The sequence below is a fragment of the Hemiscyllium ocellatum genome, chromosome 24 (assembly GCF_020745735.1).
Source record: "Hemiscyllium ocellatum isolate sHemOce1 chromosome 24, sHemOce1.pat.X.cur, whole genome shotgun sequence".
Classification (NCBI taxonomy): Eukaryota; Metazoa; Chordata; class Chondrichthyes; order Orectolobiformes; family Hemiscylliidae; genus Hemiscyllium; species Hemiscyllium ocellatum.
In genome coordinates this window covers 11590285-11596284 of record NC_083424.1, presented here as the reverse complement: position 1 = coordinate 11596284, position 6000 = coordinate 11590285, and positions in this window count along the sequence as shown.

Here is a 6000-nt window from a genome sequence, read left to right as displayed (position 1 = left end):
AAGCTCAGCAGATCTGGCAGCATCTGTGCAGAGAAATCAGAGTTAACATTGCAGGTTGAGTGACCCTTCCTCAGAACTGATTGAGTGTTTCCGCTGATGACTGCAATGCTGGAGACAAGAAAATTAATAAATTATTCCTGAAACACACGAGTGGCCTGACCTAAGCTTCATCATGCACCATTCTGTTACTTTCACATGAGGGAGGGGGAAGTGTGGGTTAGGGTCAGTGGGTGCAGATCAAGGGCTGAATGCAGGGTGCATCTTCCCACCCCCTACAGATACATCAACTATGCCAAGACAATTGACACTTGAAGTGCCTCATTCACTTTGGATGTCATTACAGAGAGAACCAGGGGTATCATTGATTCCAGTCAACCATGCTGGCTTCAAATCCAGGAGATCTAACTGAGGGTGGTACAGTGGCTCAGTGGTTAAGACTGCTACCTCACAGCACCAGAGCCCTGAGTTCAATTCCATCTTTGAGTGACTGACTGTGTGGAGTTTGCACATTCTCTCTGTGTCTGTGTGAGTTTCCTCTCACTGTCCAAAGATTTATAAGTTAGGGTGAATTGGCTGTGTTAAATTGCCCATAGTGTTTAGGGATGAATGGGTTAGGTACATTAGTCAGAGGAAATGTAGAGTAATGGGATAGGGGAGTGAGTTTGATTGGGATTCTGTTCGGAGGGCTCGGCGTGGACTGGTTGGGCCAAATGGCCAGTTTCCACACTCTAGGGACTCTATGATTCTAACATGAGCTTTCAACTCAATACCTTCCCATTTTGTTCCGATATTTCCTCCCTTTCGACTTGATATATGTTATTATAAGGCTGCATGTTTACACTTTTTTTTGACTGTGTTTTTTTATTTATAATTCCTCAGAAATATTAAAAGCTCTGTAAGCTGTTACAATGCAGGGTGCATCTTCCACCCCCTACTGATACATCAACTTTGCCAAGACAATTGACACTTGAAGTGCCTTATTCATTTGCATTTTTAATTGTAAGCATCTGTTCTTTTATTCCTTTTATTAGCTTTATTTTCTCTTCTTCCCTCTCATCCCTCTTCAAATTACTTCTTGATATATTGAGTGCGAATGGCATTTTATCATGGAAGTTGTTGATGAGGAGGGACTGGACATCTCGTAGAGTGGATGGTAGGAGAGCGTAGGGAGTTAAGGGGAATGTGATGGAGGTGTTTAAGGTTATTGAAGAATCATGATAGGAATAAATCAGGAGAACTTGTTTCAAGTGGGAGTAAAGGTAGGAACCAGAGCGCACACAAGTAATTGGCAAGAGAACCAGTGGTGACAAAGAAAGAGGGGTTTTATTTAAGGAATATGGACAGGTCAGGCCAACACTTACTAAGTGACCCTAAGTCCACTGGAGAAGATGGTGGCTAGCCCCAATCTGAGCCACTGCACTCCATGGGGGAAAGGAGGTAGACCCACAATGCTGTTTAGAAGGGAGAGCCAAGATCTTGATTCAACAAGAATGAGGAAAGGCGACATCATTCTAAGTCAAGAAGGTGTGTGACATGGAGTTAATCTGATAGTATTCACATGTATAACTATGACCAGGAATGCAGGCTAAGAGGTGGTGGTATCAAAGTTAATGCCAACTTTTAAACAGAAAGTGGATAAATACTTCAATTGGTTAGGCCATTTTTGGAATATTGTGTTCAATTCTGGTCTCCCTGCTCAAGAAAGCACATTGTGAAACTTGAAAGCATTCAGAAAAGATTGATGTTGCCGGGGTTGGACTGTTTGAGCTATAGAGATAGGTTGAATAGGCTGGGGCTATTTTCCCTGGAATATCAGAGGCTGAGGAATGACCTTTTATAGGTTTATAAAATCATGAAAGGCATGGATAGGACGGATAACCAAGGTATTTTCCCGAGGGTAGGGGAGTCAAACTTAGAGGACATAGATTTAAAAGGGATCGAAGTGGCAACAGGTAGTGCGTGTATGGAATGAGCTACCCGAGGAAGTGGTAGAGGCTGGTACAATTATAACATATAAAAGACATCTGAATAGGAAGGCTTGAGAGGGATATGAACCATGTGCTAGCAAATGGGAATAGATTAGATTCCCTACAGTGTGGAAACAGGTCCTTCGGCCCAACAAGTCCATACCGATCCTCCGAAGGGTAACCCACCCAGACCCATTTCCCTCTGACTAATGCACCTAACACTGTGGGTAATTTAGCACAGCCAATTCACCTGCCCTGCACATCTTTGCACTGTGGGAGGAAACCCATGCAGACACAGGGAGAATATGCAAACTCAACACAGTCGCCCAAGGCTAGAATTGAACCTGAAACCCTGGTACTGTGAGGCAGCAGTGCTAGCCACCGAGCCACTGTTGAACATAGGATATCTGCTTGGCATGGCCGAGTTGGATCGAAGGATTTGTTTCCATGCTGAACATCTTTCTGACTTGATGACTATAACTTCCATAAGAATGGGCAAAGTACATGAAATAAGGACATCATTGCATGGCTGTTTCAAATAACAGATACAGGGGATGGGCTAAGTGGTCTCTTATATCATTTTAGGATTCTACAAGAAAAGAAGATGAATTTGCAAGTCAAGTCTGCCTGATGCTATTTTTCTTGTGTCTGTTCAGCCCCCACCATTTTCCTCAGATGCTCTATGTTTCTATTTTGGCTTGGCAATGGACAAATCCCCAGGCAAAAGAAAGAAAATAAGAAATGTAAGTTTGCAAAGTGAACGTCTCTGAAGTTTATCTCAGCCACAGAAACTGAAATAGTTTAATAATAGATTTAGTGAGAGATAATATTTTATTCAAGGTTCAGAGTTGCAGTTGCTGTCTGCAGATAAGCTCTGTTTGAACAGCCAGTCAGTGAGACACTGGAACGGAAAACTCACAGAGACTTCTCAAATCATGCCTGAGATATCACAGCACATGTATAATAGAAACCGTCGCTATCTGACAAGAAAAACATCCAAAATGTACCTTAAATAACAAATGAATTTCTTTAGTCTAATACTGGGTAGAATAGTGTTGGGAAATATATCCCTTGGAATATTTATCTCAACTTTTTTTCACCATGACATGGTGTCTCAGTGACTAGCACTGCCGCAGAGACCTGAGCTTGATTCCAACGTCCAGCGACTGTCTGTGTGGCGTTTGCAAATTTTCCCCGTGTCTGCATGGGTTTCCTCCCACAATCCAAAGATATGCAAGTTAGGTGAGTTGACCATGCTAAATTGCCCCATAGTGTTCAGGAATGTGTGGTTCCGGTGGATTAGCCATGGGAAATGCAGGTTTATGAGGGTGGTTCTGGGTGGGATGCTCTTCGGAGCATCAATGTGCACTTGATATTCAGCATGGCTTGCTTCCATACTGTAGGGATTCTATGATGATTAATTAATCAGTCCTGAAAGACTAGCCTTGAAACGTTAACTCTCTGTTTTCTCTAGTGATGCTGCCAGACTTGCTGAGCTTCTCCAGCAATTTCTGTTTTTATTTCAGTTTCACTGATTCTCAGAATCAAGACCCATTTGTTTTAAACAATTCTGAAAAAGTAAGCTTGTGTTCTCTTATATAGTTTGCAATAAATGTCAATTCATTGCAGATCAGGAGTGAACTCTGTGCCTACTTATTTCCCATTTTATTTCCACATTGTAAGTCTCATGTGCATCACAGGGCTGTAGTTCATTTTAAGTTGCAACTTATAACACTTGTACATGCTTGTCAAGTTCTCACCCCTCAATAGTTTATACTACACATAAGAATGTAAAAAATTGGACTTAGGAATGCCTCTGCTGCCCATCTTGCTGATCCGCTAGCTCCAATCACCCATTCCTTCAAATCTCCCCTGAATGTTTTCACGAAATCTGTCTGCTCTGGGCAGTACATTGTACATTTTTGGCATGTAATCTAACTAATGTGGCCATAGCCTTTTACCATTCGAAGTTTGAACTCATGACCCCACTTCTAGACTGCGTGGCAATTGGAAATGGGCTCACAGTATCTATGTTCACTTAAGAACACATTTGATTCAGTAAAAACCAAAAGAACTATGGATGCTGGAAATCAAAAACACAAGCAGAAATTAATGGAAAAGCTCAGCAGGTCTGATAGCATCTGCAGTCAGAAATCAGAGTTAACGTTTCGGATCCAGTGACCCTTACTCAGAACTGATGGAGTGATTTCTGAGGGATGGTCACTCAGCCTGAAACGTTAACTCTGATTTCTCTCCATAGACGCTGCCAGACCTGCTGAGCTTTTCCAGCAATTCCTGGTTTTGTTTTAAATTCAGCAAACTTACATGCAAGCATTTACATAATGTTATTTATTTTATCTTCAGGCTGAGATGTTTGCAAGTGTACAATGAGTCCAGTAGTTTCATAATCCTTTTGTGTTTCACCATAAACCTTTCTCCTCACCTCTGTTGTCCTGACCACAACAGTTTTGTGGGGTAAAACGTAGCAAAGGTTAGCAATGTAGCTTGATTAGATTTTACATTTACTTGATTGCATTTAAAATCTTGGCAGGTTATAAAAGACAAGGGATTTCTGAAACATAATGAGAACTGTAAAGAGCAAACGTGGTTAAGAGATAGTCTGCCAACTCCTTGGGGATGCAAAAATAGAGAGGGTAAACCAATACCTGAGGAGAAATGAATCAGGCAAGCCACCTAATCTCACATTATTTTTATGCCCTGTGATTCATTGTGTCTGTCAGGTGATGTGCTCTTGGCCAACAGAAAGAAAGGTCACAAGATGGGACTCACTACAAATAGACTGCTCAATCATGATTCCTCAAATATTGCATTTAATATAAGGGCAAAGGTTATCAAGCATTGAAGAAATAAAGGCATCACAGGTGATGGAAAAAAAAGACCTCAGATGTTCTTGATAAATGAATGTGAAGCTGAACACAAGTCGAAGAAATGGCAAAAGCCAACATAATTCAACTTAGCTTCAAACATTCCTGGCCAACTCAATAACAAAGCTTAAGGGAATTGCTCCTGTGTCAGTCAAACAGTATAAATAAAAAATATGTTCCAATTATAAGGGACGATTTTATTTTTTATACACAGGTATATGTCATGCCCTTCAAAGTGAAGGATGTCAGTGCTGGGAAATTAAATATTTTTTTCTACTTTGTGCCCTTGGCAATATCATCAAGCACTTTTACCCACCCTCCCACCCCCCCATACCCCAACTTAAGATAGCTCTTACTATCGTATTAGTTCCATGTGATGTGGAGACACCTCAACCATACCTCAAGAAGTTGCAACAGCTTAATTCTTCCAAGAGATCTCACACGATACTTATTTGATGCAATTCATTCCCTGGATCAGGAATCATGGGATGTCCCTCAATTAAATTGCTAATCATTAACAAATGAAGGGAAGCTTTGTGCTAATATTTTGGATGAGCTAAATATTGCATTGTCCTATATCCTCTCTTAGATCCCAGGTGACCAATCTGAAGATGAGCAAGGGTGTTCTGCCACTACCTTGGCCTATATTTATCCCACTAGTAGCATCATAGGTGGCATTGTGGCTCAGTGGTTAGCACTGCTGCCTTATAATGCTAGAGACCTGGGTTCAATTCCAACCTTGTATGACTGTCTCCATGGAGCTTACATGTACTCCCTGTGATTGTGTGTGCTTTATCCTACAATCCAAAGATATGCAAGCTAAGTAGATTTTTCTATTCTAAATTTCCCATAGAGTCGAGAGATGTGTAGGCTAGGTGAATTAGCCATAGGGAGATGCAGGGTTACAGGGACAGGGTAGGGCGATGAACCTGGGTGGGATGCCCTTTGGAAGGTCAGTGTGGGCTCAATGGACCAAATGACCTGCTTCCACACTATAGGGGTTCTATCATCTGGAATTAATTTCAAATTGTTGTGGGATCTTGCTGTTGGGGAAAATTAGCTGTCGACCACACGTGGATACCCTGAAATTGTGTAAGGTGTTACGTTAATGCATGTTCATAGCAATGTCTTTATAATTAGTTGCATGC